Raw genomic sequence first — 26,104 nt, forward strand, 5'->3', positions numbered from 1 at the left:
GTCCCTCCCCCTGGGCGGCCTGCTCTGAGGGAGTAAATAAAACTTGCTCTACACTGCTACCTGACTCTTGATTGCCATCAAGATTGAGATCTCCCAGGCAACCAGCAGGAGCGCTTTTCGCTCAGGGCAATGGACCCGGCTTGGCTCAGTAAAAGAGCCCAGGTAAGAGCTGTCACAGGAAGGTAGTGTCTGCCTGAGCTCTTCGCTCCCGCTTGGAGAGACCACCTGCCTCCATCCCTGCATGGCAAGACCACTGGGTCTATCCGGGCCACTATGGCGCTTCTCAGCCTGCACTTCCAAATCCCTGTTGTGTGGCGGCAAGGACTGAGAGAGAGAGAGAGAGAGAGAGAGAGAGAGAGAGAGAGAGAGAGAGGGAGAGAGGAGACCCTGACAAATAGAAAGGTCCCAGCACAGAGCTTCTGGAGCCGGTGCCCCGACTCCCCTTAGCCGCCTCCGTGTACTGTGCTTCGGTCCCTTCACCAACATGATGGTTAGAACTGGAAGGAAGCGCCCCCATCCTCAGGTCTAGAGATGTGAAGATCTAGATCATCTAGAGATGCTTGGGCATAGGCCTAGGGCCATAAGGTGGTACCTCTGGGACAATGGAAGGAAGAGGGGTGTTGAGTGCTCTTGGGGTTCCCCCTAACCTCTAACAGAACAACTCTGACCTAGCTTGCTTAGGGTATTGGAAGTCTACTCATAGTCCGTTTGAAAAAGGAGGTTCTAGGAGTTCCCATCGTGGCTCAGTGGTAACAAATCAGACTAGTATCCATGAGGCTGCGGGTTCGATCCCTGGCCTCATTCAGTGGGTTAAGTTAAGGATCTAGTGTTGCCGTGAACTGCCGTTTAATGGTATAGGTTGGCAGCGACAGCTCCGATTAGACCCTTAGTCTGGGAACTTCCATATGACACAGGTGCGGTCCTAAAAAAAAAAAAAAAAAAAAAAAAAAGAAAGAAGGAAAGACAAAGAAAAAGAAAAAGGAGTTTCTAGTGCTAATAAAAGATGGAAATCGATGATGAAGTCTGAATGGGGGACGAGGAAGAGCCGCTTGGTTCCACCTGGTGAATGATGTTGGCTGAGTGTTAAGGCTCTTACCTGCTATCTGCATACCTTCCTTGGCGAAGCGACCATTCAAGTCTTTTGTATATATTTTGATTTAGTTGTTTGTTTTCTTACCATGGAGTTTGGGAAGTTCTTCCTATATTCATGTGGGAGTTCCCAGGCCAGGGCTCAAACCTGAACCACAGCAGGACAACGCTGAATCCTTAACCCACTGAGCCACCAGGAAATCCTAAAAAGGACAGTTATTCAAAAGCTGGTCTCTCCCCTGCCACTGGGCCGGGTAGGGGGGGTGGTCCCTGAAAGAGAAAGATGATGACTTTTATGTTTTTTTGGTGTCCTTCTCAAAGGATGACCAATGTATAAGCCAATGCTCCAGAAGTAACTAGTTAACTTTTTACACCCGCACCTGCAGCATGCAGACGTTCCCATGCCAGGGGTCCAATTGGAACTGCAGCTGCCAGCCTACACCACAGCCACGGCAACACTGGATCCGAGACGCATCTGTGACCTACACTGCAACTTGGGGCAATGCCGGATCCTTAACCCACTGAGTGAGGCCAGGGATCGAACCCACATCCTCATGGATACTAATTGGGTTCTTAACCCACTGAGCCACAATGAGAACTCCCGCTCCACAATTTACAGGCTTGAAGTGAGGGCCCTGTCTTGCAAATGGTCCCTGGAGCTCAACCCTTTCTTGAGCGCCTCTCTAGGATTGTGGAGCTCAGGGCACGTGAACATCGTCTCATCATAAGAGAGTCTCTGAGTGTGAAGTTGATTTCAACACCTCAAAAATCATTTCACACCAGGTGGACAGCATCTCTGATGAGGATGGGGCAAACCCTTTCAAGAACGGATTTTTTGAGAGGGTGGGAAATGCTTTGAAGGTAACGCCAAGGTGAGTATTGGCCACTCATCTCACCGAACCCTCCGTTCTGATGCCTGCTGTGCAGACGGGGGAGGTGGGGAGGCCAACCTCCAGAGCCAGAAGCTTGCAGAACCGGGACGGCCCCATCTCTGTGACCTCCCTGGCATGGAATGTCTATGCTTAAGATGCAAGGCAAACCCCTATTTCTAGTTTTTAGAATAGGTTTAGATGCCCCAGCAGTCACTGGATGGGTGATGGCACTTTATGCCAAGAATTTATGATAACCATCCCAACAGCTGAAAGTCAGTGGTCTTTTTCCAAGAGTCCTTGGATTTTTCATGTGCCATAAAGTCATGTTATTCTGGAATAATCCCCAAATAAAATACTTATATGAAAATACAAAATACAACACCTACTGTTGAAAATTTATATGCTCTTGGCTACACCTGGGCAGTGGCCTGAGGGCTGAAGGGCTTTCTTTTTTCAGAGGTGGCAGGGTCCTCCGAGCTCAGGCTTCCTCACTAACCTGACCCTTTTACCATCACTGTAGATGGATCTGTCTGGTCTCATTCCGAGTGTGGATCTTTTCATTGTCTGGGAAGGTGTGACCCCATTTACTTCTAGGAAGGAGAGGCCATGCTCCCCTCAACCCGGAGGGCGTGACTGGCCACCGCCTTGCATGTACAGTTGCAAGGGTCACCTTTGCTCCAGCCAGGACTTCCTTATTGAGGCTGCCACACAGCTGGCAAATACACTAGACTCTGAGCCGATCTCAGCCACTTCCTCCAAGCTGAGAACATCCAATCCCATAACCCTTCACCTTTGGTCTGGGGGAGCTTTGTTTAATGATTCAGAAAATGGGTGGTGGACTGAAAAATCTAAGGAGGATACTGTCTTCCTGGCAACCCCATTTTCCAGGCCTCAAAGAACCTTTGATGTGGTCTCTGAATTTGCATGAGGGTCTCCAGGACTGTCTCAGCCACAGCCGCTGGTTCCACCAGGTTCATTGAAGGGCAGGGCTTCCTGCTGGCAGCAGCTGTCCCCTCTCCGAGACGAGTGAGCAGCGGACCACAGCCCCATCTCCTGAGACTGTAACACCAGATCAGGAGGGAAAGTCTCTTCCTGGCCTTTCCCAATCCCCGAGACCCAAGCCAGCAGCATAAATGGAGCCTCCTCCACCCCCTGCAGCCCTGCACACATCTCTGCCCCTGGCCACCCCTCCCTTATCTGTCGGATCCAGTATTGTTCAAACATCCATGCCAGGCGCCAGGCAGAGCCTCTGCTGCGGATGTGCCTGTCTGCCCTGAAGTCACATTCTGGAAGGGGAGACAGAGCACACAGCAGGGAATAGAGGGACTTGGCCCTGTCAAGGGGGCACTGAACTGAAACTGAGCATGGCCCTATGGGGCTCCTGGGTCCCCCATTTCTTGTCTGTAGGAAATTGGCCTCATTCAGTTTCCATGGCCTTCCCTGAGGTCTAAAGGGTCGGTTCAAACTGTTGTTACTTGGGGAAGGGAGGAGCCGTCAAGAAACAATGGTGTAGGAGTTCCCAATGTGGCTCAGTGGGTTAAGGGCCCAACAGAGTCTCCGTGAGGATCCTGGCCTTGTTCAGTGGGTTAAGGATCTAGTGTTGCTGCAAGCTGTGGTGTAGACCACAGCTGCAGCTCCGATTCGACCCCTAGCCCGGGAACGTCCCTCTGCTGTGTTCTTCTGCAGAACTAAAACCTCCAACAAATGATGTTATGAAGCATTTTTCATTTCAGAAAGGCAGACCACCAGACCCAGGGCTGGGGCCACTAAACACCAACTTTGAAGAAGAATGCAAGCTTGCCTCTACCCTCAATCCTTACCTGTGGCCCTATTTTTCACTCCCAAACGATAAAACCCCCTCCTAGTCTCTCTCAAAGGAGGGCACAGTTTCTTGGGCATCAGCCTGCTGTGGCCCCTTTGGTCTGTTGAAGTAATAAAGCAATTTTTTTTTTTCTCCTTTGCCCCAAACTGTGTCTTTACATTTCTATTCAGCACCGGTGGACAGCGGCTGAGTTTCGGCAACAAATTTTGGGGGCTCATCTGGCATCGACATGTGGGCAGCCAGCCTCTTGGAGCCCATGGGCTTCATCAGATACTTTGGGGTTTCCCTCCATGCCACCCTCCTTTCGGAGAGCAGAGGCTTCGAGGAGGCTCCACGGGCCAGGTAGCCAAGGATCCCTGCTGTAAGGCCGTGCCCCCATCATACCTGGCCTGCCATCTCAGCAGTGGGAACACCGAAGCTGGAGTGGAAGAGGAGAGAGAGGCAGCCCTACAAGGCTATCCTTGTCTCAAGGACCTCTCTTTCTTTTCTGTCTTCACCGGCCCAAACCTCCAACTCTGAGAAATCATTTTGGGGAAGAAGAAAATTAGCATCTGGGAAGTCAGGACACCTCTGCCAGTGTCTGGGGTGCCCTCCAAAGCCCCCTTGTCCTTGTCCATCTGGGGAACCTTTGGTTCCCATTTAGGAATCTTCCTTTTGGGAGCTCCCATTTGTAAGGTGCCTCTTGGCCTAGGGCCGTTTGAAGCAAATCGGAGCCTTGGGTATCTGTTTTTCTGGCTTGTGGCTTTTCCACTGGCTGGCGAGGATTCCAGTTTTGATTTTGGTTTTGGGCACGAGTGTTTAATTCAACTCAACATGGAAGGCACTTCTCCAGTTCTGAAACAGAAACATCTCTGACTCAAACCCAGCCAAAACCCAGACTGGGACTTGAACTCATGTTTTTTTTTAAATTAGAATCACTCACCTGGTGTCTGGACTCACTGGTTCAGGTTCTTTGTGGGTCAGTGTCGAAGGAATTCAGCAAGTGGCAAAGCGATAGGCAGGAACTAGAGTTATTAAAATATGGGAGTTTCCTTCATGGCTCAGTGGTGAACGAACCCAGCGAGGATCCATGAGGATTCGGGTTTGAGCCCCAGCCTCGCTCAGTGGGTTAAGGATCCGGTGTTGCCATGAGGTGTGGTGTAGTTCAAAGACATAGCTTGAATCCCATGTTACTGTGGCTGTGGCGTAGGACAGAAGCTATAGCTCTGATTTGACCCCTAGCCTGGGAACTTCCATATGCTGCAGGTGCAGGCTGTAAAAAGAAAAAAAGAAAGAGAGAGAGAAAGATAGGATGCTTGTGAGAGATGCAAGGGGGCAGGCGAGGAGGCTCTGCCCGAGGCTTAGGTGGGCTACAGTCATTTTAATCCAAGGAGAGTGGGGAGGGAAAAGACCAGCTCTTCCTCATTCTTTGAGTATGCGTCAGGCTTACGTCATTAGCTCCCATTAGCTCCTCCGTATCCAGTGAGAGTATTTGACTCTATGAGGTCAAACTAGGACTGTCCTGGTGCTTATTCAGATTGGCAGAAGGGTGGGAACCGATGCTAAAATAAATGGAATCATCTCAGGTTTCCATATAAATGAGGGTCTCCCACTTTGCTCTTTTTTTTTTTGCTTTTTAGGGCTGTACCTGCGGCATAGGGAGGTTCCCAGGCTAGGGGTCTAATTGGAGCTCCAGCTTCCGGCCTGCACCACAGCCACAGCAATGCCAGATCCCAGCCCTGTCTGCGACCTACACCACAGCTCACGGCAACACCGGATCCTTAACCCAGCGAGGCCAGAGATCAAACCCACAACCTTGAGATTCCTTGTCGGATTCATTTCTGCTGTGCCACAACGGGAACTCTTCGGGTTTCCTACTTTGGAAAGTCAACTTTCTCTTAAAGTCCTACCCCTAGTCTTAAGGTTCATTATCTTGCTGAGCTTGAAGGCAGGTCTCATTTTATCTTTCACTTAATGACCTGAGGCATATCTCATGCTTTCACTTATGGTTTTATAGTTAAGCAAGTCTGTTTGTCCTTGACGTTTTGATAGCTTTCTTGAGTGATTATTAACTTGCAGTGATCTCCCAAGTTTCCCTAGATTTCCCTCTTTCTCTATGGTCCCTATGGGACTTCTCTTACTACCTGTGCCACTGTCCTACTCCATCCATATCATTTCCACCTAACAGTATCCTGGGAAAGCTTTTGTTTTTATTTTATTTTATTATTTTTTGTCTTTTTGCCTTTTCTAGGGCCGCACAAGTGGCATATGGAAGTTCCCAGGCTAGGGGTCTAATTAGAGCTGTAGCCACCGGCCTACACCAGAGCCACAGCAACACGGGATCTGAGCCACATCTGTGACCTACACCACAGCTCACGGCAACGCCGGATCCTTAACCCACTGAGCAAGGCCAGGGATCGAACCCGAAACCTCATGGTTTCTAGTGGGATTCGTTAACTACTGAGCCACGACGGGAGCTCCCTAGGAAAGCTTTTAATAAACAGGTTGGCTTGTTGTTAACGAGCCCATGACTAAAGAAAACTTATTTCAGCTGTTATTTATAAACTAGTGAGTTTTATGTTGTGATATCTGATTTTCACCTAAGCTTAGAAAATGAATCTAAGAGATCTCCGGTTGTGTCTGTCTGCGTTTATGTGTGTATTCTCTCTGCCTTTATCTTTGTGTGGTATTATTGAAATTTGTGAGTGCTACTGAATGGCTTAAAAAAATTTAAGTGCTTATACAAATTCTCAAAAATACTGATGGCAACTGGCTAGGATCAATTTCAGGTTCACATGACCAGGAAATAGTGCACATTAAATGGATACCTGGTGTCGAAGGTGGCTTGAACTAGATAGTTGGATCAATACGGACATGTTTCTAGAGTCATCAGTGTTAAATATATAATTTCTGTTGTGCCTAGCTTTACGAGAGATCAAAAAACATTATATCTGTTGCACATTTGTTAGCAAGGAAAATAACTTGGTACGATTAAACTAAATTAAATGTACATGAGATACGCGCTCTTGGGTGAGCCCTATAGGAATGATTACATATTAGGAATGTCTACTTAAGACTCTCTCTCTCTGTGTTTGGTAACATAAAAGTTTAGAGTTTTGCTAAACAAGTTAAATGATGGAAGTGTGTTGAACAGCTAAGTTATGCCCAAATAAACAAAAAACTGAGACATCAATTACTCCGCAGGGAAACTAGAGGTATTTAAGACGATTGAATGTGTTTAGTAACATCCTGAGATGCTCTCTGTAAGAAAACACAAGTTTTTAGAAATTACTGGTATTTATGGAGTTCCCATCGTGGCTCAGTGGTTAACGAATCCAACTAGGAGCCATGAGGTTGCGGGTTTGATCCCTGGCCTCGCTCAGTGGGTTAAGGATCTGGCGTTGTCGTGAGTTGTGGCGTAGGTGCAGACACTGGCTTGGATCCCGAGTTGCTGTGGCTCTGGCGTAGGCCGGCGGCTGCAACTCCAATTAGACCCCTAGCCTGGGAGCCTCCATATGCTGTGGGTTTGGCCCTAGAAAAGGCAAAAAAAAAAAAAAAAGAAAAAGACAAAAAAAAAAAAGAAATTATTGGTATTTATGTTTACTAGTCTACAAAGTGCTGTTATAGAAGACAGTCCATGGTTGCTTAAGGAAATTAGGATGTATAATTAATTAATTAATGAAGTCTTTTTAGGGCCAGTCACGCCTGCAGCATATGGACGTTCCCAGGCTGCGGGTCACATCAGAGCTATAGCTGAGGGGCTACATCACAGCTACAGCAACGCCAGATCCGAGCCATGCCTTTGACCTACACCACAGCTCATGGCAACGCCAGATGCTTAACCCACTGAGCGGGGCCAGGGATCAAACCCGCATCCTCATGGACATTGTGGTTCCTTACCCCTGAGCCACAATGGGAACTCCAGGATGTGTCTTTTAAACAGAAGGTATGAGGAATGGCACTCCATTTTCTTAAGGGAAAGGGCTGATTTTTGTCCTAGAGGTGGCTGCTTCTGAATGGAAAAGGAAAGAAGAGACAAACTAATGTGGATCCAGAAAGTTGTGGGAGGTCTGTGGAAAAGGAAAAGGACATTTAGTGGGATAAATGGATTTTGTTGGGAATGGGCCGAGACAAGACTGGATTTGGTTTCTCCCAAGTTTGTTTGAAACATTACTTTTAATAACAGATAGTGTGAGGTTCTTTGCCTTTAAGTGATCTGTATTTGCTTTTGAAATACTTTCTCATCTTAGTTAAGCAAATAAGTTATTTGGTAGTTTTACAAGGTCTTTTGACCTCCAGCTAAATTTGGGATGCTCCAGGGGAAGCCTGAGGCATCTCAGAGAAACACTAAATTAACCAGGATTATTTGGTATGTTAAAATGCAGGAAGAAATTTTCACAAGAGGGATAAACCTACTTAGGTCATGTTAATATTATGCGTATTATTATTAGGCATTCTACAAGTACATGAAATTTCTAAATTTGGATGTGCCTGGCATACGGGGCTGTCAACCCTAATCCTGGTTATTGTCAGCAAGTTTTCTTTATTGATTATTTTAAAATCAGGTGTTAAGCTGTGCCCTTTTAAGGCTCTGTGTCATGTATATGTTGCAGAAAGGGGGACCCCTTCCAGGGCCCGAGAACAGGCTTCTTTGTAACACTCAGAAATGACCTGTCCAAGGAAACATACCTGCTGACAAAGCAAAAGACTTTATTGGGAAGGGGCCCCTGGCAGAGAGCAGCAGGGTGGGGGAGTCCAGGAGAACTGCTCTGCCACGTGGCTCCCAGTCCCTGGTTTTATGGGAATGGGGTTAGTTTCTGGGTTGTCCCTGGCCAATCATCTTGCTTGGCCCATACTTGGTCTGGCCCAGGGTCCTTCCTGGTGGAGTCTGCACCTCTCAGCCAAATGGATTCCAGCATCAAGGATCCTGGGAAGTTGGTCATCTCCTCTCTCCTATTGGCTCCTTCCAGACCCTCCTGGGTAGTCTTCAGGGCAACAGCCTATTCCTTATCAGGACCTCCTGTTGTGAGAAAGCCCATGCCAGCGGCTATTAACACGCCTGGCCAAGGTGGACCCTTTCAGCCAATGTCCCCTAAGATAGATATACACTTACTATTATACTCTGGTGGTTCTGCAAAAGTGTGTTATCATCAAGAAAGCTCATAAATTTCAGAAAAAAACTGCTGAGCTGGGTAAAAAAATTATAAAATTCTAGGAGATGGGATTAAGATGGCGGAGTAGAAGGACTGGAGCTCACCTTCTCTCATAAAAGCAACAAAATTACGACCAACAGCTGAAGAATCCTCAATCAAATAGACTGCGAACTGTCAAAAAAAAAAAAAAAAAAAAAAGAAAGAGGTGGCCATATCAAGGCAATGGGAGGGGTGATTACACGATATAAGCAACCCCATGCCCACCAGGTGGATAGTCTAAAGACTGGAAAGTAACTGTATCACAGAGACTCACATATGGGAGTGAGAGTTCTGACTTTGCAAAATTCATTGATGAGTTCTAATAATTTTTTGGTGCTGTCTTTAGGGTTTTGTAAGTATAGTATCATAACATTGGGAAACAGTAATGGTTTCACTTCTTTTCTGATTTGGATTCCTTTTATTTCTTTTTCTTCTCTAATTGCATGGTTAGAACTTTCAAAACTATGTTGAATAATAGTGGTGAAAGTGGACATCCTTGTCTTGTTCCTGATCTTAGTGGGGATGTTTTCCATTTTTCACCCATTGAGAATGATGTTAGCTGTGGGTTTTATATACATATAATTATTATTTTGAGGTAGGTTCCCTCTATCCCCACTCTCTGGAGAGTTTTTTTTTTTTAATCAGAAAAGGGTGTTGAATTTTGTCAAAAGCCTTTTCTGCCTCTATTGAGATGATCATACGGTTTTCATTCTTCAGTTTGTTAATGTGGTGTATCACAATGATAGATCTGTGGATACTGAAGAATCCTTGCATCCCTGGGATAAATCCTACTTGGTCATGGTGTATGATCCTTTTAACATATACTTGGATTCAGTTTGCTAGTATTTTGTTGAGGATTTTTGCATCTATGTTCATCAGTGATATTGGTCTGTACTTTTTTCTTTTGAAATTTCCTAGATTCTAGTTGTAGCTTTTTCCTTTCTGCTTAGAACACTTCCTTTACCAGCTGCTGTAGAGCTGGTTTGGAGCTGCTGAATTCTTTTAGCTTTTGCTTGTCTGTGAAGCTTTTGATCTCTCCTTCAAATCTGAATGAGAGCCTTGCTGGGTAGAGTATTCTTGGTTCTAGGTTCCTCCTCTTTACCACCTTAAAAGTACCTTGCCACTCCCTTCTAGCTTACAGAGTCTCTGCTGAAAGATCAGCTGTTATATTTATGAGGGTTCCTTTGTATGTTATTTGTTGCTTTTCCCTTGTTGCTTTAAATATTTTTTCTTTGTGTTTAATTTTTGTCAGTTTGATTACTATGTGTCTTGTTGTGTTTCTCTTTGGGTTCATCCTGTGTGGGAGCCTTTGTGCTTCCTCAACTTGAGTGAGTGTTTCCTTTCCCATATTAGGGAAGTTTTTAGCTATAATCTCTTCAACTATTTTCTTTGGCCTGTTTTCTCTCTCTTCTCCTTCTGGAACCCCTATGATGATAATGTTGGTATGTTGAATGTTGTCCCAGAGATCTCTTAGGCTCTCCTCAGTTCTTTTTATCATTTTCCATTTTTTTTCCCCTACATCAGTGATCTCTACCACTCTATCTTCTATGTCACTTATTTGTTCTTCTGCCTTTGTTATCCTGCTGTTGATTCCTTCTAGTGAATTCTTCATTTCAGGTATTGTGCTATCTATCTTTGTTTGCTCGTTCTTTAGTTCCTCTAGCTCTTTGTCAAACATTTCTCATAACTTCTCCATCTGTGTCTCTATTTTTTTTCTAAGGTCTTGGATCATTTTACTATCATCACTCTGAGCTCCTTTTCGGGTTGATTACCTATCTCCTCTTAATTTAGTTGTTTTGTGTGTTTTTGTCTTGTTACTTTGTCTGAAGTTTATTTCTTTATCGTCTCATAATGTTTAACTATCTATATTTATTATCTCCTTGATGGCAGATACATAGATGCTGTGGTTGTTGCCTTGTCTTGAAGATCACAGAGGTGTTAGTGGCTCACGTGTATCTAGAGCACATGATGGGAGCGGTAGTATTACGCTACCTCCCCTGAAGACAGGTGGCTGTTATGGATGTGGTCCATGTGAGTCTTGGTGGTGGTTCATGGTTCTCTGGATTGCTTTCTTGGCAGTGGGGGGAGGTAAGGACTGACTCTTGTAATTCCTCTTGCTTCCAGGGAGCTCTCAGGACAGTTTCTTGTGATTGCCAATGTCAGCAATTGATCTCACAGTCCCTCCCTTTGAAAGGGAGGTTCTAGGGATTGCTCTCTGCATCTGGGAATGCAGGTGCCTCTCTGTAATCTCTCCCTTTGTTTGTCCAGCCTTGAGGGCATTCCCTGTAGCCCCAGGGGCAGGGGCTGCTCCTTGACTGCTGCTAAAAGGCTTTCTCTGTAGCTAAAAGGCCTGCACCATTCTGGGAATCCCTTCTCCTACCAGGCTGGTGATAGAGTGCTCCCTGTAGCTGCTGAACTATGGACATGCAACATCAGTGGGACCCTCTCAGCAACTTTGGCTAGCCATGCAACATACTCTGCTTCCATGGTCCCCTGGTTGAATGTTGGCCAGGATCCTGGGGCTTGTGCTTTTCCTGAGATCACTATGCCAATCCAATAGACTTTGTCTCCTGGGCTATGAGCATTGTTTCCAGGTTCACTTTGTCCCTTCACTAAGCCCTCTGGGGTTTTCCACCTGCCTGCCTGGGCTCTTCGACTCCCAGGGTCCTTTGTACTGTTTCCAAGTTCTCTTTCTCTGTCCCCTGTGTAGATTGAGGCTCTTTGCCTGCCTGCCAGGTCTTTTTAGATTCCCAGGATCTTTTGTGTCACTTCTGAAACAGCTTTACCAGCTCAGTGGGCTTTTCACAGCTCTCAACCCACATAGGAAGACTTTTGAAGATTTCCAGGATTCTTTGCACTTCTTCCAGGATACTATTCACTGCCCTCTAGGTAGATTATGACTCTGTTTCTGCCCAGGAGGCCCCTTGCATAACCCAGACAGTCCACACTGTTTCCCAAATTACCCTCTGCCTCTTCGGCAGATTGTGGCTCTGTGCTCACCCCAAAGGTCCTTTTCAGGGTCCTGTCCCTCCGTGCTGTTTCAGAAATAACTTTTTTCACCCCTAGGAAATCTGTGGGTTTCCATCAGCTCAGGAGGTCCCCTGCAGATTTCTGGACAGTCTGCACTGTTTCCAAAAACCCCTTTTGTCTTCTAGGCCCATTAGGGATGTACAGTCACCCAGAAGGCCCCTTGTGGACTCATAGGAGCTTCCCTGTTTCTGAGGTAGCTATCTCCACCACAGTAGGGATATCACAGCTCTGTACCCTTCCCAGAGGACACTTGCAGGATCCCTTCCCTCTGTGCTGGTTCCAAAATTGCTTTCTCCTCCCCCTAGGGAATTTGGAGGTCTTCAGCAGGTCAGGATACCTCCTGCCAAATTCTGCCCCTCCATGCTGCTTCCAGAATCACATTCTCTGTGGTAGGCCAATTGTGGGTCTGTACCCACTTGTAAACTCCTTGAAGCTTTCCCTTTAGCTTGTTTCGAAGGTAACCTTCTCCACCTCAGTAGGGAGGTTGTGGCTCTACATGCTCCCCAGGGGGCACTTGAGAGATCCTGTCCCTCTGCACTGCTTCAGAAATAACTTCCTCCACCCACTAGAAAATCCAGAGGTCCCCAGGAGGTCAGGAGACTTCCTATGAATTCTGGGCCCTCTGTGCTGTTTCCAAAATTGTGATCTGTGTGCTAGGTCTATTGTAGGTCTGCAGCTGCCTGGAAGGCACCTGTGCACTCCTAGGAGCTTTCCCTGTTTCCAGAGTGACTTTCTCCACCTTGGTAGGGAGATCGCAGTTCTATGCCTGCCCCAGAGGGGACTTGCGGAATCCCGCCCCTCTGCACTGCTTCAGAAGTAACTTCCTCCACCCCTATAGGGAATCCGGAGGTTTCTGGCAGATCAGTAGACTTCCTGCCAAATTCTAGGCCCTCTGTGGTAACTGAGACCCCACTCTTGAAAGGTGCATACAGGCTTTCATGTGCACTGGGTCTCAGGGCAAAGCAGAGACTCCATGAAAATCTGGGTCAGACCTGACTGCATTTCTTAGAGGATCTCATGGGAAAACAGGGGGTGACTGTGGCTTGAGGTGGGGAAAGGACACTGGAGGCAAAGGTCTCTGGAACAATCATCAGCATTTGTTCCTCTAGAGGTGGACATTTTGGAAAATTCTGGCCCCACTCATCAGCACTGAGAAGCTCCAGGCCAAACAATAATCCAGATGGGATCACAGCCCCACCCATCAGCAAGCAAGCCTAAAGACCCCCCAGGCACACAGCCCCTCTAATCTTACCCAGAGACAAAACCACACACACTAGAGGGACAGGAATCAGCTCCACCTGCCAGGGGGCAGGGACCAGTCCCTCCCATCAGGAAGCCTACAGCAAAATCCTGTACCAACTTCAGTCACAAGGGGGATGGACATCAGAAGCAAGAGATGCTACAATTCTATTGTCTGCAAAAAGGAGACCACACCAAAAATCTCTATAAAATGAAAAGGCAGAGAATTATGACTCAGATAAGGAAGAAAGAAAAAATCCCAGAAAAACAGCTAAGTGATCTGGAGATTATCAACCTCCATGAAAAAGACTTTAGACTGATGATAGTGAAGATAATTCAAGATATTGGAAATAAACTAGAGGCAAAGACTGATAAATTACAAGAAACACTGAGCAAAGAAATACAAGAGTTAAGAATTAAGCAAGCAGAGATGCAAAATACAATAACTGAAATAAAAAATTCATTAGAAGCAAAACAGCAGAGCACAGGAGGGAGAAGAACGAATAAGCAAGGTCAGACTAGTGGAAATTACTGATGTGGAACAGAAAAGAAAAAGATTGAAAAGAATGAAGACAGTCTAAGAGAACTCTGGGACAATGTTAAATGCACCAACATCCGTATTATAAGGGTGCCAGAAGGAAAAGAGAGAGAGAGAGAAAAAGGGCCAGGAAAAATATTTGAAGAGATAATAGCAAAAAACTTCCCTAACATGGTAAAGGAATCACTCACTCAAATCCAGGAAGCACAATGAGTGCCAAATAAAATAAACCCAAGGAGGAACACCCCAAAACACATATTAATCAAAGCAACCAAAATTAAAGACAGAAAGAATATTGAAAGCAGCTAGGGAAAAGAAACAAATAACATACAAAGAAACCCCAATAAGGTTATTGGCAGATTTTTCAGCAGACACTATGCAGGGCAGAAGAAAGTGGCATGATATAATTAAAGTGATGAAAGAAAATACCTTCAACCAACATTACTCTACCCAGCCAGGCTCTCATTCAGATTTGAAGGAGAAATCAAAAGCTTTACACACAAGCAAAAGCTAAAAGAATTCAGCACCACTAAACGAGCTTTACAACAAATACTAAAGGAACTTCTCTAGGTGGAAAAGAAAAGGCCACAACTAGAAACAAAAGCATTACAAATGGCAAGGCTCACCAGTAAAGGCATGCATATAGTAAAGGTAGGAAATCATCCACACCCAAATAAGCTACCAAAACCAGAAATCTCATGAGAAGAGGAGAGTACAAATGCAGGACACTGGAGATGCAATGAAGATACCAACAACTTAAAACAATCTTGTACGTATATATATACACATCAAAGCACAAGAGAAGAGAACAAGAGAAGGAAGTAAAAAGAGCAAGAGAAACAAATCCAAAACAGTTAATAAAATGGCAATAAGAACATACATATCAATAATTACCTTAAGTGTCAATGAACTAAATGTCCCAACCAAAAGGCATAAACTGGCTGAATGGATACAGAAACAAGACCCATATATATGCTGTTGTCAAGAGACCCACTTCACATACACACACAAATTGAAAGTGAGTGGATGAAAGAAAATATTCCATGCAAACAGGAATCAAAAGAAAGGTGGAGTAGCAATGCTCATATCAAAATAGACCTTAAAATAAAGAATATTATAAGAGAGAGATAAGGACATTACATAATGACCAAAGGATCAATCCAAGAAGATATAACAACTGTAAATATATATGCACCCAACATAGGATCATCTCAACATATAAGGCAACTGCTAATAACCTTAAAAAGAGAAATTGACAATAACACAATAATAGCAGGGGACTTTAACACCCCACTTACAGCAATGGACAGATCATTCAGACAGAAAATCAACAAGGAAACACAGGCCCTAAATGACACATTAGACCAGATGGACTTAATAGATATCTATAGAACATTCCATCTGAAAGCAGCAGAACACATATTCTTCTCAAGTGCACACGGAACATTCTCTAGGATTGATCACATTCTGGGCCACAAATCAAGCCTCAGTAACTCAAGAAAATTGAAATCATATCAAACATCTTTCCTGACCACAACGCTACATGACTGGAAATGAACAACAAGAAAAACACTGCAAAAAAAAAAAAAAAAAAACACCAAAAAATGGAGACTAAACGACATGCTACTAAACAACCAATGGATCACTGAAGAAATCAAAGAGGAAATTAAAAAAAATACCTAGAAGCAAATAACAACAAAGACACAACACTCCAAAATATATGGGATGCAGCAAAAGCAGTTCTAAGAGGGAAGTTTATAGAAATACAAGTCCACCTCAGGAAACAGGAAAAGGTTCAAATAAACAAGCTAACTTTACATCTAAAGCAGTTAGAGAGAGAACAGGCAAGACCTAAAGTTAGCAGAAGGAAAGAAATCATAAAGATCAGAGCAGAAATCAATGAAATAGAAATGAAGAAAACCATAGAAAAGATCAACGAAACTAGAAGCTGGTTCTTTGAAAAGATCAACAAAATTGATAAACTCTTAGCTAGACTTATCAAGAAAAAAAGAGAGAGGACTCAAATCAATACAATCAGAAATGAAAAAGGAGAAGTTACAACGGACATCACAGAAATACAAAGCATCATAAGACACTACTACATGCAACTATATGACAATAAAATGGACAACCTAGAAGAAATGGACAGATCCTTAGAAAACTACAGTGTTCCAAGACTGAACCAAAACGAAATAGAAAAGATGAATGGTCCAATCACAAGTAATAAAATTGAAAATGTGATTAAAAAAACTTCCAACAAACAAAAAGTCCAGGACCAGATCACTACACAGGTGAATTCTATTAAACCTTTAGAGAAGAGTTAACACTTATCCTTCTGTAAATATTCCAAAAAATTACAGAGGAAGGAACACCTCCAAACTCATTCTATGAGGCCACCATCACCTTGATACCAAAACCAGACAAAGACACCACAAAAAAAGAGAGAAAAGTACAGGCCTGTATCACTGATGAACATATTTGCAAAAATCTTCAACAAATACTAGCAACTGAATCCAACAATACATTAAAAGGACTGTACATCATGATCAAGTGGGATTTATCCCAGGGATGCAAGGATTCTTAAATATCCACAAATCAATCAGTGTGATACACCACATTAACAAACTGAAGAATAAAAATCATATGATCCTCTCAATAGAGGCAGAAAAAGCTTTTGACAAAATCCAACACCCATTTCTGATAAAAACCCTTCAGAAAGTGGGCATAGAGAGAACCTACCTCAACATAATAAAGGGAATATATGACAAATCCACAGATAACATCATTCTCAATGGTGTAAAGCTGAAAGAATTCTCACTGAGATCAGGAACAAGACAAGGATATCTGCTCTCACCATTAATATTCAACATAGTTTTGGAAGTCCTAGCCATGGCAATCAGAGAAGAAAAAGAAATAAAAGCAACCTAAATTGGAGAGGAAGAAGTAAAACTATCACTGTTTGCAGATGACATGATACTATACCTAGAAAATTCTAAAGACACTACCAGAAAACTTAAAGCTCATCAATGAATGTAGCAACTCGCAGGATACAAAATTAACACAAAAAAATCGACTGCATTTCTATATACTAACAACGAGAGATCAGAAAGAGAAATTAGGGAAACAAACCCATTTACCATCTCATCAAAATGAATAAAATAATTAGGAATAAACCTACCTAAAGAGATAAAAGACCTGTACTCTGAAAACTATAAAATGCTGATGAAAGAAATCAAAGATGACATAAACAGATGGAAAGACATACCATACTCTGGTATTGGAAGAATCAATATTATCAAAATGACTATACTACCAAAGGCAATCTTCAGATTCAATGCAATCCCTATCAAATTACCGAGGATATTTTTGCACAGAAGTAGAACAAATATTTTGAAGTTTGCTTGGGGAGTTCCCGTTGTGGTGCAGTGGAAATGAATCCGACTGGAACCATGAGGTTGCAGGTTCAATCCCTGGCCTTGCTAACTGGGTTAAGGATCTGGCATTGCCATGAGCTGTGATGTAGGTCCCAGACATGGCTCAGACCACGTGGCTGTGGCATAAGCTGGCACCTGTAGCTCTGATTTGACCCCAAGCCTGGGAACCTCCATATGCCTCTGGTGCAGCCCTAAAAAGCAAAAAAAAAAAGTTTGTTTGGAAGCACAAAATACACAAAGTAGCCAAAGCCATCCTGAGAAAGAAAAATGGAGCTGGAGGAATCAGGCTCCCTGACCTCAGACAATACTACAAAGCTATAGTCATCAAAACCATATGGCACAAAGAAATATAGACAAATGGAACAGGATAGAAAGCCCAGAATTAAACCCATGCACGTAGAGTCAACTAATCTATGACAAAGGAGGCAAGAATATACAATGGAGAAAAGACAGTCCCTTCAATAAGTGGTGCTGGGAAAACTGGACAGCTACACCTAAGAGAATGAAATTAGAACACTTCCTAACACCACACACAAAAATAAACTCAAAATGGATTAAGACCTAAATATAAGACCAGATACTATAAAACTCTTAGAGGAAAACCTATGCCAAACACTCTTCGACATAAACCACAGCAATATCTTCTCAGATCCACCTCCTAGAGTAATGACAATAAAAACAAAAATAAACAAATGGGACCTAATTAAACTTAAAAGTTTCTTCATAGCAAAGAAACCCTAAACAAAACGAAAGAAAAGACAATCCACAGAATGGGAGAAAATAATTGCAAATGAAGCAACTGACAAGGGATTAATCTCCAAAATTTATAAACACCTCCTGAAGCTCAACACTAAAAAAAAAAAAACAAACAAACAAAAAAAAAAACAAAACCCATCAAAAAAAATGGGCAGAAGATCTAAACAGACAATTCTCCAAAGAAGACATACAGATGGCCAAAAAAAAAGAAAAAAGAAAAAATGTTCAACATCACTAATTATTAGAGAAATGCAAATTAAAATACTATGAGGTACCACCTTATACTGCCCAGAATTGCCGTCATCAAAAAGTCTACAAACAATAAATGTTGCAAAGGGTATGGAGAAAAGGGAACCGTGTTACACAGTTGGTGAGAATGTGAATTGGTGCAACCACTGTGGAAAACAGTATGGAGAGTCCTCAGAAAACTACAAACAGCATTACCCTTTGATCCAGTAGTCCTACTTCTGGGGATCTATCCAGAGGTAAAACCATGACTCAAAAAAGATACATGTACTCCAATTTTCATTGCAGCACTATTTACAATAGCCAAGACATGGAAACAACTTAAATGTCCATTGACAGAGGAGTGGATAAAGAAGAAGTGGTACATACATACAATGGAATACTACCCAGTCAATAAAAGGACAGATATAACGGCATTTGCAGCAACATGGATGGACCTAGAAATTATCATGCTAGGTGAAGTCAGTCAGACAGTGAGACACCAATGTCATATGTTATCACTTACATGTGGAATCTAAAAAAGGACACGATGAAATTCTTTGCAGAACAGATACTGACCCACAGACTTTGAAAATCTTTTGGTTTCCAAAGGAGACAGGTTGGGGGTGGGGAGATGGGTTGGGGTTTTGGGATGGAAATGCTATAAAATTGTGTTGTTATGATTGATATACAACTATAAAAGTAATAAAATTCATTGAATAAAAAAATTCCAATGCACAGCCTGATGACTTTATAAAGCAAATAACAGAAAGGATTATTTACAGAGTCAATTGGTGAATATGTTTATTATGTGTATGGTTTACTCTGTGTGGGGCATCACTGGTTTTGATCTGTATTTTCCAGACATAGGGAAGCCCTTCCACTGAAGCTACTTATGACTTAGAGCAGTTGGGCAAATTATACCTCTTTGAATAAAACTGAAATATTTTGCTTTTCCCTCTGCCTGGTCCCTCCAGAAACTGGAGACTCTTGGGTTCTGAGCAGCCTTATCGCATGAATAGGAAAGACTGCCTCCTGGCATGTGCAGGAATCTTGATATTTTGGGGACTTCTAGAAAAGAGAAATCCATGGCAGAATCTGATGGCAAGTCTTTGGCGTGGCTTCCCTGGCCTTGAGAACCTTTCCAGGAATTTAGTCTGAGGGTCCTGAGGAATTACACCAGAATCAACATGGAGGAGCTTATGGAGCAGACTTATTTTTGAAACAAATTAGACTTGGTTTGGCTGTGTTCAGTGGAGATGAGGGTAATTTTAGAGAAAAAGATTACATTTCAACAGCTCTGAAATTCTAGGTCTGTTAATTGAAGTCTGTATAAAAGTAATTGTGTTAGCCACACCTTTGCCCTGATGTTCAGAAGGAAAAGAAAATTACCTAATGGAATTATCACAGAGTAACTACTCATGACATACCAGTGCTTGCTTTAGCTGTACTGCTAAAAGCACATGCACAATATTTGTGTGACAATTGGGTGTAAATGAGCAAATGTATGGCCAATACAGTATTTCCTCATTGATATACTCCTGAGCTGGTTCATGTTATCAGATCAGTTTTCCCCCAGTGTGGACTGACTAGGCAAATATGAAGAAAGACTAGCACCAAGGTAAATGATCTACGCCTGGTGCAAGCAGCTGAATCACCCCAGCATAGAGGAACAGATAATTTGATCATCAATGCTTTCTATTCAAGGACTTACAATCAAAAGGGGGAAACGATGGGAAATCTGCATGTACTGAGAAATAAGGAAGTCACCCTGGCTTATACATGGCTTAATTTAAACTTTATTTACTCACCAAAGTGGCCTGCTTCATGGCCTTTCGGACATCACTGTACATCTGCTCCGGCCATTGTGGATTTCAGACCTCCTCCTGTATGGCTGAGAACCTGAGTTTTTCTGAGCCATGTCAGATGTCACTAGCCATTCTCAAAGCAATGTCTGCTGGTAGCTGCAACCTTATGATTTCAAAGTATCTCTTGTAAACATTAAATTTTAAACAATGAAATTTTAGATCCTATATTAACAGAAATTTTAAACAATGAAATTTTAGATCCTATATTAACAGAAAGAAGAGACATATGCGTAGTGACCCATAGCTCCTATTACGTATACATTAACGTTACATCAGAAGTTAAAACCTAGTTTTATTCTCCTGAACACCTCAAGGAATGGCATCTATTTTGTCTATTAAAGTTCCACTTGACACTCTCCCTACTTCTAACTGAGTCTGCTGCACGGGTGATGGTGGACCCTCAGCTAAAGGGACTTAGATCTTAATCATAGACTCCCTGATTAAGAAGTCCACGATTAAGAGGGTGTGGGGTGGGGGTGGGGGACACAGAGGCAGAGCTTCCTCTGCTTGGGCAGAGCCCTTTTCTGGGGCGGGAGAGGGGAGAGCAGTGTGCAAGGCTCACAGGTGAGAAACCTCCCCACCCCACCCCACCCCCGCCCCGTGCCCGCTCCCCCAGAAGAGAACAGAGCAGCCACTGCCTGGGCTCCTCCCTGAGCTTAGCAAACACCAGCCAGCCTCAGAGCCTTAGACAGCCCCCCTCTGATCCAGGAGAAGGGGCTTTTGTTTTCCCGACAGATGTGTTCAAAGCTGGGTGAGCTGTGCACACAGACCTGTGTCATTACAGAGAACTGAACCACCGGCAGGCAAATTCCTGTCTCAGCCTTTCCTCTGCCCGTGGCTGTCCATCATTCCGATCTCAGGGGATTCCATCTCTCAGTTTGGTTCTCCCCAGGCCCTTTTCTCTGGGGTCTGCACCTTCCTTGCTCTCCAGGATTAAAAATCACCTGGCCTGGGGTCACAGTCCCTTGAGGTGCCAGAATACAGGCCGCTGAGCTCTCTGAGCTAAGATGTGCGTGGCTGACAGAGGCATGGCTTGGTACCAACTCAGGATGGAGGAGCCGCTGGAAACGGAAGCCGAGATTGGGAGGGGCCTCCGGGAGGTCGAGGACAGGGGTGCAGGGGGGAGGCCAGGCTTCTCCTCACTCACCCTCCCGGCTCTGCCAGGCCCACTTAAGGCTGCGGAAGCGGCATCCGCCAGGCTGTGCGAGCGGCATCCAGCAGGCTGTGCTGGCTAATAAGCGCTCTGCTGTGAGGCCCCTTTGGTTACCCCAGGAGACGTGCTCCATCAACCGAGTGCATAAGCGCGGGGGAGGCCAATCACCCAGGCTGGTATTGGTGCTACCCTGCTACCAGGGCTGACTGCGCTCGGATTAGCCTCTTCACAGGGCGCCCGCCCCGCCAGCCACAGCTCCACCCCCTTGAGCCCTGGGGCCTCTTTCTTGCTCTTCAACTCCGCAGTGGCCTGCACCTTTCAGGCTTCCGCGCTGCAGCACATTAAACATTTGGGGGTCTTCTTCCTCCTTTGCCCCACCGTAGCTCATGTGCTGCAAGAAGGATCACATGCTAATCGTGGTGAAATAAGGCCTGGCATTGATCCTAGGCTCTTGCAGATATAAGATTAAGGGAAAAAAGTCAGTTCATTTCGCCGGGGTAGGGCCTGAGCGTTGGGAATTTTAAAACTTTCTCAGGCATTTTTACTGGGCAGCCGGGGGTTGACAACCCCTGAATTAGATGATCAATGATATGTCCCCAACTCTTAAAAAATGTACATTTTGTACATGAATCAATCAATCAATCAATCAATCTAGCATCGATCTATCATAATCATCATCTATTTTCTCTCAGCCAGAGAGCGCTGGGGTCTCACGGCCACCTTCTCAGCCATCTCACTGGTCATCCCCGCACCCCCTTCACGCTCCTTAATTTCCCCGTGCCTCAGTTTCTTCCTCTGTAAAGTGGGAATGGGACTAGTACCAACGTGGCCGTCCTGTGGATGAAACAGCCCGGATACGTCCACATTCCGTTATCTGACCTTGACTCTGCTCCTAACCCAACAGTGTGCTGGGAAAATGGCATCTCTTTTCTGAAAGGGCGGGGGGGTGGGTGTAGGCACGGCGGGGCCGCGCGGCCTTCCCCGCACAGACAGCGTTTTCAAAGTTAACTTTAGGATCGTCCCCTGGGAGGGCTGGACGCTGAACTCGGAGCCTCGGCCTAAGGGGATCTGAGCAAACTCCACCAGGGGGAACTGCCGGGGCTCCGGGAAAGATGCCCGTCCTCCAGGGGCCGCCGCAGCGGAACATGGCAGACCGTGCCTGTCGCCTCCCCTGGCGCTCGGCGCCGGGATCCTGCCGATGCCCGGAGCCCCGCGCGGGGCGCTGGCGGGGAATCCGGGCGCCCCGCCACCCCAGCCGCCGCGCCCCGCGTCCCCGCCCGCCCGCCGCCTCCTCACCTATCAGATTTCCTGTGCGCACCGCGCGCCGCTCCTCCCACCTCCTAAATGCAGTGCGGAGGGGCCAGCCGCGCTCGGCCTGGACCCAGCTCCTCCGGGGACGGTCCCCACGCGGCTCTGAGCTCGCGGCGGCTGCACCGGCCCCGCGAGGGGAGTGCGGGGCGCACGGTGAGGACCGGCCGGGGCGGCGCGGGCGCGCGGCCGGGAGCGCGGGGGCGCGGGCGGCGCGGGGCGCGCGAGGTGAGGCCCCGGGGCCGTGGCGCGGGGGCGGGGGTCCGCGCGCCTCTGCCCGCCCGCGCACGCCCGAGGGCCGCCTCCTGCCAGCCTGACCCCCTTGCTTTCCTCTTTTTAGATCCAGGAAAAGGAAAGGTTCCAGACCAGATGTGATCAAACTTGGTCTAACGGTGGATTCATGTTAAAAACTGATCTTGTTGAGAACATTCAAGTTCTGCCCTTTTAGCGATTTTCAGTTATGCAATATAGTGTTTTCAGTTGTAGTCACCTTGCTGGCCCGTGGCTCCTCAGAACCTCTCTTTTCCTCACTGCTCTAGCCCTTGGAAGTCACTTTTCTCCTGTTTCTATGATTTCCACGTTTCTTCCTCTTTTTCTCTTTTTTTAATGAAGAGTCTCTGTATCAGTCATGCAGTGCTTATCTTTCTCCTTCTGGCTTCTTCGACGGGGCATAATGCCCTCTGGGGTCATCCTTGTCGTTTGCAGAGGGCAGGATTTTTTTCTTCCTTTTTCTTAAGGCTGAGAACATTCCATGTATATATTGGGTCTCCACCTTGGCTGTTGTGAATAATGTTGCAGTGAACATGGGAGTACAGCGAGCGCTCTGAGATGATGTTTTCATTTCCTTTGGGCTGTATCTTCGGAGGTGGGATTGCTGGGTCATATGGCAGTTCTGATTTCTTGAGGAACCTCCATGCTGTTTTTCCTTGTGGCTTCTGCACCCCTAAGCATTCCCACAAACGCAGTGCGCAAGGGTTCCCTTTATTCCACATCCTGGTCAGCATTTGTTATCTCTTCTTGGTAATAGACATCCCAGCAGGTGAGAGGTCCTCTCTCACTGTGGTTTCGATTTGCCTTTCCCTGATGGTTGTTGATGCCAGCGCCTTTTTCCTGTACCTGTTGGCCACCTGTACGTCTTCTTCAGAAAACCAATGTCTGTTCATGTCTTTTGCCCATTTTAAAGTGGGATGCTTTATTTATTTCTTGCCATTAATAACAATGTATTCATTTAGAAGGTGTTACTCCTACTCACACCACACCGCAAGGAAGTCGTGTGCTGGGGTGGCCTGCAACCATGCGATTAGGGAATTAACACTAGACAGAAACATCTCACAGTTAAAACGAATAACCCAATCTTAAAAAAAAAAAAAAAAGTCATCTCCTTAGCACCCTGCACAGACAGCTCCCAGCGGAGTGTAGGCGTCAAGGAGGGACTGGCAGGCAAGATGGTGAAAAGACATCTTTTCACGGAGTGCCAGGAAGGTTTTGACTTGGTGGAAGAGGCAAGAAGGAAGTCTCTTTAGGTCGGTCCTTCCTAAATGCAAGTAAGCTGCTTTATAATTTCATTACCAGCAGTTTTGCAATATTTGTGCCAGTCGTATTTGTGCGCGCGTGTGTAAGATCTGTGATACATAATTGCATTTGATTTAAAAAAAAGATCCTGTTTCTGTTTCACTTTTTTGTTTGTTTCCGTTTCTGAATCGTTGGGGATAAATACTGCTTTCAGGAATGAAAAACCCTTTCCAAGTCAGCAGTCATCAGAGAGTTGATTTCCACCCTCCCTTTGTGTTAGTGTGACAAACTAAAAAGAAAATTGCTCATGTCTTTATCTTTTGCAAATAGGACCATCCCTTCCCAGCCTGTGTCTCCCTCACTTACAGTTCCTGCCCTTTGCCCCACGAGAGGGAGGAGTAGAATTTAATGAACAGAGATTTGGGGGCGGGTCGTATTCGGGGTGCGCTGGCGAGGGGTGGGGGTGGGGAAGGGCTGCGGTGGAGCGTGTCTGACAGACTGGAAATTCCTAGCGGCGCATTGGTAGCTGTGTGCATATTGCTTCTGCCCATCTTTACACACCTAACATGTTTCCGTTCGGTTATGCAGTCTTGTAGATGCCCATCCTTGGTGAGTTGTCTTTTAAACAGCTACGTGTGAGAGGCAAACTGGTTCAAAGAGAGAGCACGGACTCTCTTCCTTGTAGTGACTAAGTGAGACCGAGAAAGACAAATCCTGTCGGATCTCACGTCTATGTGGAATCTAAAACCAACCCCAACAGAACCCCCAAAGAACTGAACTCATAGAGAACAGATTGGTGGTTGCCAGAGGCTGGGGGTGGAGGAGGGGGTGGTTCAGGGAGTTAAGTGGGGGCACAAATGGGTGAAGGGGCTCAAAGGGTACAAACTTCCAGTTACAAGAGAGGAGAGCCCTGGGAAGTAAAGTACGACATGCTAACCACCCCCCCATCTGTCTGTCTGTCTGTCTGTCTATCTACATATATAATTTTTTTTCTTTTTTTGTCTTTTTGCAATTTCTTGGGCCACTCCTGTGGCATATGGAGGTTCCAAGGCTAGGGGTGGAATCAGAGCTGTAGCCACCGGCCTACGCCAGAGCGACAGATCCGAGCTGTGTCTGCGACCTACACCACAGCGCATGGCAACGCCAGATCCTTAACCCCCTGAGCGAGGCCAGGGATGGAACCCGCAACCTCATGGTTCCTAGTCGGATGTGTTAACCATTGCGCCACGACGGGAACTCCTACATATATTTTCTTTTTAAGGAATGACTGCCTATCTGTTAAGACCTGTTTGGGGGGTTCCCTGGTGGCTCAGCGGGTTAAGGATCCAGCCTGTCACTGCTGTGGCTCTGGTGACTGCTGTGGCGCTGGTTCCATCCCTGGCCTGGGGACTTCTGCGTTTTGCAGGCGAGGCCAGTAAATAAATGCAGAAATAAAAATACCAGTACGCTCTGTCCATGGACTCGTTCCCTTCTCTTTTTGAGTCAGTTCATTTTCTATAGTTCCTTTGTAAGGTTAATTAAAACATAGTTGAGCTCTGATATGTGCTGAGGATTTCAGTGTGAGGTCCACTGATATTTAGCTCCCGCAAATGCCACTCAGGGTGTAATGATATTTCACTAAGCTGAAACCTCCAAAAACTGACAAGGACCGTGCCATCTTTGCAAAGATTCTACCAGACATAGGCATTCTTTCCTTTGTAGGATTTCTAAGTAGGTGCTTTGAATAAACAAGAACCACAGGTAATCTCTGATTTTAGGAGTGGCTACATGCCTGGCTAAGCTTCCTTGCAGGGATCAAGTTCATCCTTTCATAAGGAGACGGCTCAGCTGGCCGCAGGTCGTAGACAGGTGCAACTCAGACCAATCCTGGAAGCCTGTCAGGGGCTCCATCACTTCCTAGAAGTCCTGCCTGGGTTTGGGGTTTGACGTGGGCTCAGAGCCAGGCCCCAGAACCCCAGGGGAGCCCTTTGCCTCCTCAACATGCTTCCCTGGTTTGATGCTGATCAAAATTTTTTTTCTTTTCTATTTATTTATTTGTTTATTTGTTTATTATATTATTATTATTATGTATTGTTGTAGTTGATTTG

The 26,104-nt window shown here is 45.3% G+C and overlaps 1 long non-coding RNA gene across 2 annotated transcripts; it reads right to left on the reverse strand.

Moving 5' to 3' along the window:
• LOC110256490 lies at positions 7,598-22,680 on the reverse strand. Of its 2 annotated transcripts, none has more exons than XR_002338075.1 (3): positions 22,494-22,680; positions 19,988-20,147; positions 7,598-8,782 (listed from the first exon to the last, which is right to left on the reverse strand). It is a non-coding gene; the product is annotated as an uncharacterized LOC110256490 (long non-coding RNA). The 2 variants fall into 2 exon arrangements; XR_002338074.1 differs by having other exon boundaries at positions 7,598-9,086; positions 22,494-22,600.

The sequence above is a fragment of the Sus scrofa genome, chromosome 13 (genome assembly GCF_000003025.6).
Source record: "Sus scrofa isolate TJ Tabasco breed Duroc chromosome 13, Sscrofa11.1, whole genome shotgun sequence".
NCBI classification, from domain to species: Eukaryota; Metazoa; Chordata; class Mammalia; order Artiodactyla; family Suidae; genus Sus; species Sus scrofa.